Source organism: Ambystoma mexicanum, chromosome 2p, assembly GCF_040938575.1.
Source record: "Ambystoma mexicanum isolate Mex_15411 chromosome 2p, UKY_AmexF1_1, whole genome shotgun sequence".
Taxonomy (NCBI): domain Eukaryota; kingdom Metazoa; phylum Chordata; class Amphibia; order Caudata; family Ambystomatidae; genus Ambystoma; species Ambystoma mexicanum.
Window position 1 is genome coordinate 719,887,963 of NC_090923.1, and position 14,580 is coordinate 719,902,542.

The following is a 14,580-nucleotide window of genomic DNA, read 5'->3' on the forward strand; positions in this document are numbered from 1 at the left end:
CCTGGGCTTGTAGCTGGAGTTGACCTAGGATTCATTAAATCACAAGACACGAGGCCATAGTAAGGCCCAATTAATCTTGTTCAAACTGGTTTTTGAAAGCCAGGCCTCATAAACAGAGCCAAATGAAGTACAAAGGGATCTGCCAAATATATCAAATCCATGCCTCTCATAAAATCCACTTAGCTGAAGTCTGGGGATCTCTGTGAACAAGCAAAGGAAATTAGCCTGGGCATGTAGTAACACCATGAAGGAGAATGTGCCATGGAATTTATCAACAGTGACCTCTGTTGACCAAAGTGAGTATTTCTTCATTTATAAGATTAATAGGAAAGTTATATGTGTTACATTTTAACCCCAAAATGTAATACTTTGGAAAGTCATAGGTCTATCATAGAAGGTCCTACCAACGTAAAACAAATTTCATTTGTTCAGGAAAAATATATCTTGTAGCCTAAATAAAATTTGCATAGAGCATAATCAGAAACAAATGTAAAAGTAGGAAAAATAATTATCTCTGCAAGTACACATCACATAGGGACAGTAAGTCCATGCGTAGGTGTGAAAGCTTCATCCCTTCTTGCTCGTCTGGTCACGTGATTCCGACACCGTGAAATTGTCTTATTCTTCATACAATTTGTGTATTTGATTTAATTCTGCCAGCCATCTGCCATCTGTGTCTTATCTTGACCTTTCTGAACAGGATACTCTGTTCTTCTTTTCATAAATTGTATCCACTGTTGGTCTATTTCAGCCGATACGACCATGGCTTCTTGGCACGATTTGCCTTCATCTGAGTTTCTCTCCATCTTTAATTCTCAATTTGTCCGCTGCAAAGCTATCCTCTTGAGACCTTTAGTAACCTTTGGTTGATTCTGCTCTTGTGCATAGTGGAAGTATACTTATATAAAGTGGTCCTTTTGAGGTAGATATGTATAGGTGGCGCTTGCCACAATCTATCTTACTACTAATCATAAGCAAGCCTCACAATTTCTGTGCTTCTTGCGGTTCTTTGCATATGTACACGTTTAAACTAACTGAATATCTTCATCGTGCATGTGGCATAATTTCTGACATCGATTATTTCCCTTTAGGCTCAGGATATCACTTATCCATGGTGTTTCGTCTCTTTTCATCATTCGCAGGTCGTTATATCTTCTATATGTGAGTCAGTCCAGGTTCTTGTGACATCACAATTCGTCTTCCTTTAGTATCTTTTTAGCTTCTTCAGGTATTGCATTCTGACAATCTTCATTCTGTCTCATTTGTCGATATGGTTTTCTAAATGGGTACCTTACTGTCCAGGTTTTCTTAGGTGTCAGTACTTCAAAAGGTGCTGTTCTTCTGATAGGTACTGGACAGAGCCCAACTGCGGCTCTCTGCTGGTTTATTTGCTCATCATACGTCACTTATATTGGTGTGAATGTTCCTGGTACTTCAAAATGGGCGGTTGGAGTGTGAATCGAGCTTGGCACTTCCTCTACAGATGCACATCAAGTGTGCAGGTGGAGTTGGCTATGATGGAGAGGTGCAGGCTAGGCCAGGGCACAATGATCCAGATGGACTGGGGCTGAACATATTGTAAAAAGCACCACGATCAGGGTAGAAAGCAGCCTGACACAAAGACAGGTGCAGGATCCGGCTTTCTTCTTTTCTGTCTTTTGCTTGTTTCGTTGTTTTCATGAAATGTTAATTAGCACAAGGCACTCAAAGCCCTTCAGGGCTTACCGGAAAGCCGCGTTGTGGCAGTGATTGAAAATGCTGCCCAGTCAGCATCACAGAGCAGAGGCACGATGATGATGGTGTAGCTGGATGGGTCATGCAGCATGCAACTCTGCCTCTGGATGCACCTCTACAGTGTCATGTTAGAAAGGGACAACAGTTGCCAAGCAGCACCTTTTGATGTGGGTGTTGTATAATTGAAAGAATCTAATCTGGCCTACATTTCACTTTGGGTTTTGCCGCAGCACACCCAGAACCTTCCATCTTCTGACAGATCAAAATTTTGCTCAATGTCAATTAATGGAGCTGCTTCAGAAGTGACATCCAAAACCAGGTCATCCTCCGCACCACAGTCCCCAAGCGGCAGTCAGTCATTCTCAGTGCCAGTAATTGTTCATAGTGTCCACAAGATCTCCCCAGTGTGGTGCTAGTCAATGCCTCATCCAGTTACACAATCTATGACTGTCACGTTGGGTCCTATCTCTGAACTTCAAGCTTTTCTATTGGAGCCTTCTAAGCAAGAATAAGCGAGTCCTATCTCTGAAAATCAAACCTTTCTAATGTGCCCTTCTTAGCCAGTGAATTTATTAGGATTGGATTCATTGTGTAAAAAAGGTTACACTATCATTGTTCCCCCTTATGGAATTTATTTAGTTGTCCCAAAACATGGGGAACTGAAATTTCATCTGTGATGCAAGTGTCTCCAAATCCCAAAAATTGAGCTGTGGAACACTTCTTTGCTGCAGGGATTGTTGGACTGAGTTCCACAATTATTTCAACATGCACCCCTGTTCAGATGAAGTGATGGACGCAACATGTATTGGAGGTCGACCAATACCTCATCCAGTTGCACAACCTATGACTGTCACGTTGGGTCCTATCTCTGAACTTCAAGCTTTTCTATTGGAGCCTTCTAAGCAAGAATAAGCGCGATGAATATTGAATGTGTAACTAGTATGGATAACTCTCAACCCAGCCACATTTCTTCCATGCAAAAAAAAAAGCGGAATAGGGAATAAATCCTGTCAGTGCATCATTGCTTAAGCAAGTAACTATTGTACCTACCCGTTCCTTGCAATACTCCTATTTTACTTTGTAAACAAACCTGGGCAAGACGCCTATCTATTTGTACAAGACCTCTCTGCTATCAATGAAGTAATTCTGACCGGTTTCCTATCCGGATATTTACTATCCTGCAACAATTTCATCTTATATCGCTGCAACTTCAATACACTTTTGTGGATCTATGTTCTGCATTCTTTACTATGTCTGTACATTATACCAGTCAATATTTATTTGCTTTAACATTTGCAATGTTGATTCACTGATTTACCGTAGGAGCATCCGGAGAGTCCAACGCTCTTTTCTAAGATTTGATTGCGAAATTTTGATTCACAGGTGTTTGATTGCGGCGGGTTCCATATTGACTTTCTAATGGCCATAAAGCCTGTAATGAAAAGCTTTCATTGTGCCAGACCGAGTACGTTATCTTGGCTATGAAACCACCGCTGGGGAGATACACCTGCCTAAGGATCAAATTAATGTGATTTAGAAAGTACCTAAACCCGAAAGCAGATCAGAGGATTTCTTGGAATAGCTATCTACTGCCACCCATGGATAATGTACTCTATTTCAATTATAAACCCCCTACAGAGCTTCACTTTTGAATCCATTTCTGAACTCCTTCCATGGTCATCTGATACCGAAGGGACATTTATTGGAATCAATCAAGTATTGCCAAAGGATCCTGCCTTAGCTCTACCATATTATCAGACATTTTTCACTCTATATTGTGATGAACTTGAAGGTTTAGCCTGGAAATGTTGACCTAAATGGACAGTGACAACCACCACCCAACTGCCTAGTACAATGCTGCCCTATATCCTGTGGCTACAGGTCTACCATCCTGTTTATGTGCAGTGGTGGCTACTGCACTGTTAGTAGAACACTATTGTTCAGGAGCATCTGCCTACTATAGCTGTTCCTCATGTGGTCTTAGCAGTACTTCTGAAAGGGGAGACACAGACTATATCAAATCCACATTTAACCAAGCATGAGAAAGTACATATTTCTGTGGCTTATGTAAGTTTTACCCATTGTTCTATTTCAAATTCTGCTTCTTTTTTCCTGACACCTTCATACGTGGAGCCCCATGATTGTTTGTTGGTAAATGGAAATATTCAGAATTGGAGAGTTGATTTAAGGTATGTACTACTGCAGAACTATGAGATGCTTCTGTTGATCAGTGGTTCTTGTTTAAACATAATAATCTGGTATCAGCAGGTACCCCATATATATAATGGTGTTCATGTTTCTACCTTTTTTACCCTCCACACTTGCACTGGTAATGTGCAAAGGACATGATGTGTCTTGTACAGTGCTGGTGACTAGTACTTACCTTGCTGACAATTCAGCACAAACTGTGGCTCTAGGAGGATCCCTGGCTCCTAACAATGTTCTTATCAGTGTTTCAATTGAAGAGCCCCCAACAGCAACTGTTTCTAGTCTTGGTGTACCGCAGAACCTAGCGACACAGCTCGAAAAGGCATACTGGTTGAGAACGAATGGTAAGTTGCACCCTGATACCTTTTGGCACTCTCCAGATGGTTTCCTCACAGTTTCCAGTGTAAGGGTGCAGAAGAAGGAGACTGATACACAGGTGGCATGCTTGTTGGTGTTAAGGTGGATTTCTGAACTCAGACCTGGAGGGGCAGAGGTTCAGAAGGCCAGCCTAGTTTCTTGGAACAGAGTAACCTCTGGACAAGCCAGACCAATCTGGGTAGCGATGGCGGCGGTCAAGACTAAGTCTCAAGAGGGGTGAGGGTGACAGAAAGACCTCAATGAGCACACAAAGCAAGGACACTTACAAATTACTCCAGACAGGTGTTATATTAAAAATATAGACACATTTATTGCAAGGCCTTTGTAACATCGACCATAGCAAAGAATCACAATAATACTAAAGTAAACCAACACATCACAATCAACACAATATATATACAAGACCGCAGGGTCTAAGGAGTTAGGAGCATGTAATATGTAGACCACCTAGATGGGGAGGAAAATGGGCAGTGCAAGGAATCATTAGACCCAGTTCGACATCTGAAATACACCTAACTAGGAGGAAGTCCGAGCCCTACGAAGAGAGGAGCCTTATGCTCAAAAGTACCTGCACGCGCTGGTGCCAATGGACAAAAGAGGGCCTCTTCAAGGATATCAGGCAGTTCAGGAAGGTGAATGAAGCGATGCAGAACAAGTCCCCACTACTCAAGCACAGCCTCCACTTGTGGGCAGAGGCAGGGTGAGAGTGCAGGATAGAGTCGCTATTTCGCAACAGCGGTAGAAAAGAAACAGGCTCCTGCGCGAGGGGCCACCGGTTGGGGTAGGGACTACTCACCGGTCCCCGACAAAGGCAGCCCCAGACTTCTCCAGTTCAGTTCATGTTGCTGGCAGGTTCAGCTGCTATGATCAGAACGTCTCGACACCGTGTAGATTCTGCGTAGCAGGATGCAGGGTCGAGGGTGTCCCAAATGCAGTGGACGTGCACAGGTTGTTACCACAGCAGGGCAACACTGCAACCGCGATTACTCTGGTCCGGGCGCACTCAGGTCCACTTCAGACCTGGGAATGCCAAGTGTACCAATTCGGTGTGAGGGTGCCATGGCCACAGAGCAAGCAGTAGACCAAGTTTCGAGGGCTTCCCCAAAACGGGAGCAGTGACAGAGCAAAGCGACCTGCGTAAGCTGGTCAGCCCACTGGTTGGCCCAGGGACACTTCCGAAGAGGCTTACTTGCAGGGTTTGATGAAGGTGCCGGGAATAGTTGATCCCACTATTCCAATGGGTCGAAGCGCCTTCGCAGACCTTCTAGGAAGATCAGATGCAGAGGGGTCTTGCAGGACGACAGCAGTTCAGGGTGCCAAACCTTCAGCGGGTCACCAGCGGTTCCTTTTTTTTTTTTTTTAATATTTTATTGATTTTATATTTAAGAAAAACAGCAACACACAACACAATACAACTGTTAATTATTTACAGAAACCACAAAAGAAATACGGGAAAGGAAAAAGAAAAAAAAAAGAAAAAGAAAAAACTCCCCCCACCCCCCATCAAGCCAGATCGGGGCACCGTCAGGAGAAACATTGTCCGTAGGCACATCTTCAGAATCCTCAGATTCGTCCAAGCCCTGTTGTGGGTTGGTCATAGAGGCCACCAATTGTCGCCAGGCCAGCAAGGGCCCTATCTCCTCCTCGCCCCCTCTAGTGACCGCTTCAAACCAAACCACGGATTCAGCCTCCGCCCACCTCATAAGGTCCGCCCACCATAGTTCCACTCTCGGCCTGCTAGCCGATTTCCAGTTCATGGCAATCCTGCGTTTGGCCAGAACATATGCCAGGTCCCTCAGCTTGCTCAGGTGCCTAAAGTGTCTGGGCCTGGGGAAGATCCCAAGCATACATGACCAGGCAGATCCCACGTCCAACACCACTCCCCCATTTGCAAGCTTCATCTTGGCCTCCTCCCAAAATCTATACACTTCCGGGCAGGCCCAAAACATATGTAGCAACCCAGCTTCCACCTCCCCACACCTGGGGCATTTTTGAGTGATCGAGCCTCCGAACTGTGCGATCTTTTGGGGAGTCAGGTAGGCCCTGTGAGTGATGTAGAACTGGAGTTGTTGGAGCCGTGCATTTCGGGACACCTTTTTATGATATCCCAGGACCCTCTTCCACTGACCCTCCGTCATGAGTTCACCCATCTCCTCCTCCCATTCATGCCTCAGTTGGGGCAACTCTTTCCCAGCCTTCGTTCTGAGGAGTTCGTATATCCGTGATATTTCATGCCCACCCTCTGAGACATCATACATAGTTTCAAGGGTGGCATCAGGATCATCTGCCAGTGCCGTCACCGGCCATCTCTTTCTTACTTGTTTTACTAGCCTGGCATGGGTGATGTACTGGCCTCTGTGCACCCCCGTCTCATCCTGCAACTTTTGAAAGTCCAGCGCCTCCCCCTCTCTCCATATGTCCCCAAGCGTGGCCAGGCCCACCGGCTCCCAGTGCCTACGGACAGAGCGAAACAGTTGGGTGTTGTTTTCGCACAGGGCCACCAGCGGGACCTGCCAAGATAGTGGTTCTGACTCCCCCATCAATTTCCATGTCCTGTGCCAGACCTCCCATCCCAACCTCAATAGCCACTCTCTTCCCGTCAGTTTATTCCTTTGTAGCCACACCACCTCTCTCAGGAAGTATGGGGCCGCATCCTCACGCAGCAACCTAGATTCCGCCGAATCTTCATCAGACAACCACCTGGCCACATATAACAGTTGTCCCGCCAGATAATATAGTTCGAAGTTGGGCAAGCCTATACCCCCCTTCTCGTACGGGTTCTGGAGCTTCCACAGGGCCACCCTATTCCTGGAGTTACCCCACACGAAGCCCCTACACATACTATGAAGTCGTACAAATAGGCTCTTAGGGATCAAATACGGGACGTTCACGAAGAAATGCAGGAGTCTGGGAAGGACCACCATTTTCAGCAAAGCCGCCCTCCCCATCATGGACAGGGGCAATCTGGACCAGAATGTCATGCTGTTCTTGACCCCCTCTATGGCTCTCTCTGTGTTATGCTTGTGCACCGCCTCAGTCCGGTGGTAAATATTTACCCCCAGGTACCTAAACGTGTCGGTCCGCCATGGTATTGGCAACACAGGCAGCCTCTCCAACGGGACGTCCCTGTACCCGCCCAAAGGGAACAGGCTAGACTTCCTGGGGTTCACTGATATGCCCGAGAGGACAGCGTAATGATCCAGTACTTCCAGTACGTACTGCAGGTTCTCCTCCGGGTAGCGGAGGTACAACAGCATATCGTCCGCATAGAGAGATATTAAGTGGCTGCCGCTGGCAGTGTTAATGCCTACCTCCCCGTATTGTTGCCGCAGGCATATCGCCAGCGGTTCCAGCGCAAGTATATATAACATGGGTGACCAAGGGCATTCCTGCCTGGTCCCCCTGCTAAGCTGCCAGGCATCCGAGACTGTGGCCCCAGTCTTGACCCTAGCCACCGGGCTGCTATATAACAACTGGACCCATCTGATATAACCAGTGCCCACGCCGTATCCCTGCAGGGCCGCTTTCAGCCAAGGCCATCTCACTGAATCAAAGGCCTTGACCGCATCCAGCGACACTACCGCCATATCGCCTGTGTCATCCTTAGTATGGTCGATAACATGGTGCAGCCTCCTATGGTTATCACTGATATTCCTGCCTGGGACATATCCCGTTTGATCCGGGTGGATCAGCTTGCCAATCACCTTCTTCAACCTGTTGGCCAGCACCGCCGTGAGTATTTTGCTGTCCTGGTTTAGCAAGGACAGAGGTCTATAAGATCCACACTCAACAGCCGGCCTGCCTGGTTTCAGTAATGGGACAATCATGGCCTCACGGAGGGACAACGGGAGTTCTCCCTGTTCGTATGCCTCGTTAAACAAGGCCAGCAGTGGCTGCAGCAGCTCCTGCACGTACACCTTGTAAAACTCACCAGGCAGGCCATCCGCCCCAGGTGCCTTACACGTGGGGAGGCCCCGGATCACCACCTCCAGCTCATCAGAAGTGATAGGGGCGTCCAGTCCCTCCCGCTCCAGGTCGTCTAGGGTGGGCAGACCAATGTCTTCCAGTGTGTTCAGGATGTCCTGGCTCCTGTCCTCCCCAGTGTCCTCATACAAACGTTTGTAGAACCTGAGGAATTCCTCGTTCACCCCATCCTGAGTGTTGCGAAGACCACCGTCCTCACCACGGATCTCATGAATAACCGCTCGGGGGGACTCACTCTTGTACAGCCAGGCCAACAGTCTGCCTGGCTTGTTGCCCCCCGCGTGCAGCCGCTCGGTGTATTTCCTATGGTTCAGTCTACATAGTCGGTCCCAAAGAGCGCTGCACGCCACCTGAATGTCTCTCATCCTAGTCTTGTCTACCTGAGTGGCATTCTCAAGACGAGCCAGGCTCTCCAGTTCCCTTTCGGTGTCCTGAAGCTCCCTCTCAATACCCCCTTGAAGTCCCTTGGATTTAGAGATGGCCACTCCACGCACCACTACCTTAAAGGCCTCCCACAGAGTTCCCGTAGAACGCACACTACCCGTGTTTATCTCAAAATATTCCCCGATGGCAACCCTCAGGTCCTCCCGGAATCCCTCATCCTGCAGTGCCTCCGACCGGAGCCTCCATGTGGGGACCCGAGGCCTAGGGGGCTGGTGTCGCCACTCTACCACCAGGGGCGAATGGTCCGACAATACTCGAGCTTTGTATTCCGCCTCCACTATTTCGCCCGCTATCTCGGCAGTTCCAAACACATAATCCAATCTCGTATATGAATCGTATGGCGCCGCATAATGCGAATACTGCCTCTCCGTGGGGTGGAGTCTTCTCCACACATCCACCAGTCCCAAGTCTCCTAGCAATGTCCCGAGCGCTTTGGCCGCCGGCGACATTTTCCTTTTGGTGTCAGCGGACCGGTCGATTTTGGGATCTAAGACACAATTGAAGTCCCCACCCCACACCATCGCACCCCCTACCAAGGGGCCAAGTTTGCCATAGAGGGATCTAAAGTAGGCTGCAGTATCATGATTGGGGGCATACAGGTTGAGGATGTGTACTTCCCTGTTCTCCAGGAGTCCTGTTATCGCCACCATTCTACCCTCCGGGTCCACTATCGAGTCGAGCACCCGGAACGGCACATGCGGCGCCACCCAGGTGATGACCCCTCTAGCATACGCCGAGTACGTGGCACCCACTACCTTGCCCTTCCACTTCCTCATAACCACCTCCAATTTCTCCCTGGTGAGGTGGGTCTCTTGTAGCAGGGCTATGTCTATCCGCATCCTCTTCAGGTATAGCATGACTTTGTTTCGCTTGAGGTAACTATTGAGGCCTCGGACATTCCAGGTAACTATGCGAAGACTATCCGATGCCATCGGCTTGGTCTGAATTCAGCCCCGCCCTCCCCACAATACCCCCTTGGTCTAACACTCCGCCGGCTCTTCCGCCCTTGATCCCCATCCCCCCTCCCTGTTTCCCAACTACACACCACAGCAAACAACCCCTCCCATCCCAACAAAAGCCCAGCTCCATCCCTGGATCTCAGGCCCACCCGCGTCTGGTCTTATCCCGTTTACAAGGAATAGGACCCCGCGGGGCGTCGCCGATCTAACAGCGACTTAACTAACTAAATATATTACTATTGGGGACAAAGGAAAGGAAGCCTCTTGGAGCTCCCAATCAAGTGACCACGGGTAGGCACGCCCAATGGGCCAGCCAGTCAGTACCACATCATACGCATCACATATCGTACAAATGACTATATTCAAGTCCCAATGTCTCGGCCCCATTGCCCCAGGCGGCCCAGCCATAAGCTACTTATCTTCCGTAGTCTCTGCCTGGATGCCCGATTCTTGAGGACTGCCGAGCGCGTCTAGCCAGTCCATCGCTTCAGTTGGTGTTTCGAAAAACAGAGATCTGCTTCTGTAGAAAACTTTCAATTTGGCCGGGTAGAGTAGCATGTAGCGATGGCCAGCTTCACGAAGTCTCCTTTTCACCGCTCCGAAGTGCATCCGACTCCGCTGTACTTGTAGCGTGTAGTCAGGGTAGGCCGTGATCTTGGCCGATCCTCTGTCAATCGTTCCCCCTTTTCGAAAGAATTCAAGAATCTTTTCGCGATCACGGTAGTTCAGAATTTTCGCGATCACCGGCCGCGGGGGGGCCCCGGGAGGCAGCCTCCTGGTTAGGGCCCTATGAGCTCTCTCAACTGCAAACCCCTGGGTCAGTACCCCGCCGGTAATCTCCTGCAAAAACATGGATTCCACAAATTCCGTGGGGTCTGGCCCTTCAGTTCCTTCAGGTAGGCCCACGATACGAATATTGTTGCGTCTGGCACGTCCCTCCGCCTGCTCCGCTCTGTCCTCCAGGTTGCCCACCCGTTGTACAAGGGCGTGTAGCTCCTTTTTATGAGCAGCGCAATCTGCCGTGTTCGTGGCCGTCTCCTTCTCAATGGTCCCCGCGCGTTCCGAGACCGCCCTCACATCCAGCCTAAGCAGATTCACCTCCTCCTGGACGGCACCGATCTTGAGGTTTAAGCCTTCCTGTAGCTCTTTCATGGCGAGGCCCAGCCTAGTCTCCCATGACACTTTTAAGTCCGCAATCGCCGCCAGCACCTCCTGTATCGTGCCAGGTGACTCCGCGGTCGTCACGGGGGTCTCTTTGATCTTGCCTCCTTCCGCCCCTGGGGGGGACTTGGCGTAAGCCTCCATCGTGGGCTGTTTGGCCTTGGGTTTCACACCTCTCGTGGTCATATTGTTGTATGAGTCGGGCGGGGGCCCGTCCCGCCAGGCACCGAGGGGGAGTCCCGCCACCCAATGTCCAAAGCCTGACCCGCCACACCATGGGGCATCCAACACGCCCGGAGCACTCCGACCACCAGGCCCACGGTCCTGTCGTTACAGCCACATCCGTTCGGCTCTCCCGCTCGCTGGGCCACCGTGCGTCCTAGGCGGCGCTCATGTGTTTTAGTCTCCAAACAAAGGGACGCAAGGGTCCAGCACTCGTGATCGCGACACTGACTTCATGATCCTCGGTGTTCGCAGCGTGTCGCCGCCATTTTGTCTTGTTCGCCTGCTCAGGGCTCGTCCCAGTCCATCACATTTATTTCGGTTTCCAAGCCTTCTGGACGTCCCAAACTTTCACCGGGTGTAGTGGTGGCATTCACACACCTGGACATCGATTTCCAACGTCGGCCGGCCCCCGTGGACGTACCCCTCCATCAGGATCAAAACAGGATCAACGGAGCTCCTCCAGAGTGCGACCTCTTACATGGCCGTCCAAGCCACGCCCCCACCAGCGGTTCCTTGAGTCAGCTTCTTGTTGCAGGATACTTGGCTCCTTATCCCTTGTTCGGTGTGAACTCAGGAGATCGACATGGTAGTGGTGTTTCCAGCCTCCTCTTATCCAAAGTTCCCTTCATGCCAAACGGAGAGGACTCAATGGGAGATCTGCTCACAAACACTCACACAATACATGGACCTATCATGCACCACAGTGGTCCCAGGCATTCAGGACACTCTAGACTCTCTGGCACCCAGGATGTGTATTGGGACCAGACAGCGGACAGGACAAAGAACCTTGTGGCATGGCCATTTTGGGAGCCAGGCCACCTATTCGTGCCAAACGAGGTAAGCGCGGATACATGGCAAAAAAGGGTTCAAAACACAAGAGAAACGATAGCTGCCACCAGTCCCATCCGTGACACACTTGCACGGTTCATAATAAGTCCAGCAAGAGTTTCTAGGGCCTTTGGAATGACTAGAGACCCAAGAGCGCGGTAATGTAAGTTACGGTGCACTCTTGTTTCATGTTGCACAAAAGCTGCAACATGAGGAAAGGACTAAGGGAAACAAAGTCTCCCAGTACTGACTGTCTTAAGGGCATGCCAGTTTCCCCATAAGAATTGAGCGAAAGCCCAGAGGAGTGCTACGGAAGGCTGCGCTTCTCTGGCAAAGTCTAGATCAGGGTGTAAAACAACAGCAAAAAGTTTGGGGGTTGCCACATGGAGGGAAAATTACATACAATTATGAAATCTTTCCTAACACTCGCCCCTCCCAGACTAAGGACAGGGGGAACTAATCCACCCCTGGATGAGTTTCTTGTTCAGGTCGGTTAAACATTCTGGACAACCCATCAGCATTGCTATGTTGGACACCTGGCCTATGCTCAATAGTGAAGTCGAAGCCTTGTAGACTTATGGACCACCTAAGCAACTTTGGATTCTCTCCCTTCATGTTCATTAGCCACTTTAAGGGCTTATGGTCAGTTTGCACACTGAAGTGGGTCCCATAGAGGTAGGGCCTCAGCTTCCGTAGGGCCCACACAACAGAGAAACATTCTTTCTCTACTGTGGACCATCTGAGCTCTCTGTTCTTAAGCTGGCGACTAATGAAACCAATAGGGTGTTCCTTACCCTTCTCATCTACTTGTGATAGTACAGCTCCTATCCCAGTGTCAGAGGCATGAGGCTGCACAATGAAAGGTCTTTGGTAATCAGGGGCCCTGAGAACAGGGGCCTGGCACAAGGAGTCTTTTAGGCCATTGAAGGCCTTCTCACACTCTTCAGTCCAAGTTACCTTCTTGGGTTTCTTCGGAGTGGTGAGAGCAGTCAGAGGGGCAGCTATGGTGCCATAGTCTGCCATGAAATTTCTGTAATACCCCGTGAGTCCTAAGAAGGTTCTCACTTGGGTCTGTGTAGTGGGGGTAGGCCAGTCTTGTACTGCTTGCACTTTACTGGGTAGAGGCTGTATCCTCCCTCCACCTACTTCATGTCCAAGGTGAACCACTGAGCCTTGTCCAATCTGGCATTTACTGGCCTTCAAGTGGGCTTTCCGAAGAGCCTGTAACACAATCCCAAGGTGTTTCACATGGTCTTCCCAGGTGGCACTGAAAACTCCTATATCATCCAGATATGCAAGACAGAATTCATCCAACCCATTCAACACATGATTCACAAGCCTCTGGAAAGTGGCAGGTGCATTCTTCAACCCAAAAGGCATTACCCTGAACTGGTAAAGACCTTCTGGAGTTGAGAACGCTGTCTTCTCCCTGGCATGTTCTGCAAGGGTTATTTACCAATAGCCTGCAGTGAGGTCAAACATGCTGAGGTACTTGGAGGCACCCAAGGTATCCACCAGCTTATCTGTTCGAGGCAAGGGGTGGGCATCTCTCTTGGTGACAGCATTCAGAGCACTGTAATCCACGCAGAACCTCAATTCAGAAGTGCCTGCTTTTGGAACCAAAACCACAGGGCTGGACCAAGGACTACTAGAGGGTTCAATCACCCCAAGATCTAACATTTTGTTGACCTCCGTCTTAATGTAAGACCGTACTTTGTCTGACATCCTGTATCCCCTACTTTTGGTAGGTACACTGTCTCCTGTGTCAATGTTATGTTTGCACCAAGGTGTCAAACCAGGGGACTGTGAAAACAGGGGGGAAAATTGCCTAAGCAAACTTTTCACCTCAGCCTGCTGATCAGAAGTCAGGTGAGGGGCCACTGGGACACCCTCAAAGGAGCTATCTGAAGGACTGCTTTAAAACAGGTCAGGGAGAGGTTCAGACTCCTCTTCTTCAACATCTGAAGCCAACAGCAGTGCTGCGATTCCAACTCTTGGGATGAAAGCCTTCAGCCTATTTACGTGGAACACTTTTGGAGCCTGTCCAGGCCTTCCAAGGTCCACTAAATAGTTGACCTCACCCAGGGGCTCCACCACTGTGTAAGGGCTGACCATTTATCCTGTAAAGCTCTAGGCCTTATGGGATTCATGATCAGGACTTGCTGACCAGGTGTGAAGTTATTGAGGGAAGCTTTCTGGTCATACCAATGTTTCACCAGGGCTTGTCCTGTCTTCAACCTGTCACTAGCCAGACCCACCAGGAGTACCATCCTTTTTCTGAGCCCTAACACATAGTCTACTACGTTGGTAGTAATAGGGGGAGTGGGCATCTCCCATCCCTCCTTGACTATGGCTAAGGGTCCCCGCACAGGGTGACCAAACAGAAGTTCGAAGGGGCTGAAGCCAACACCATCCTGTGGTACCTCTCGGTAGGCAAACAGTAAGCATGCTAAAAGAAGATCCCATTTTCTGCTCTGAGTTCTTCCAGAGCCCCAATCATACTTTTTAACGTTCTGTTAAACCGTTCCACCAGACCATTGGTCTGGGGGTGGTATGCGGAGGAGCACTTGTAGGTGACCCCACATTCTTTCCACATAGCCTGCATATACTTCGACATAAAGTTGCTGCCTCTGTCAGACACAACTTCTTTAGGGAAGCC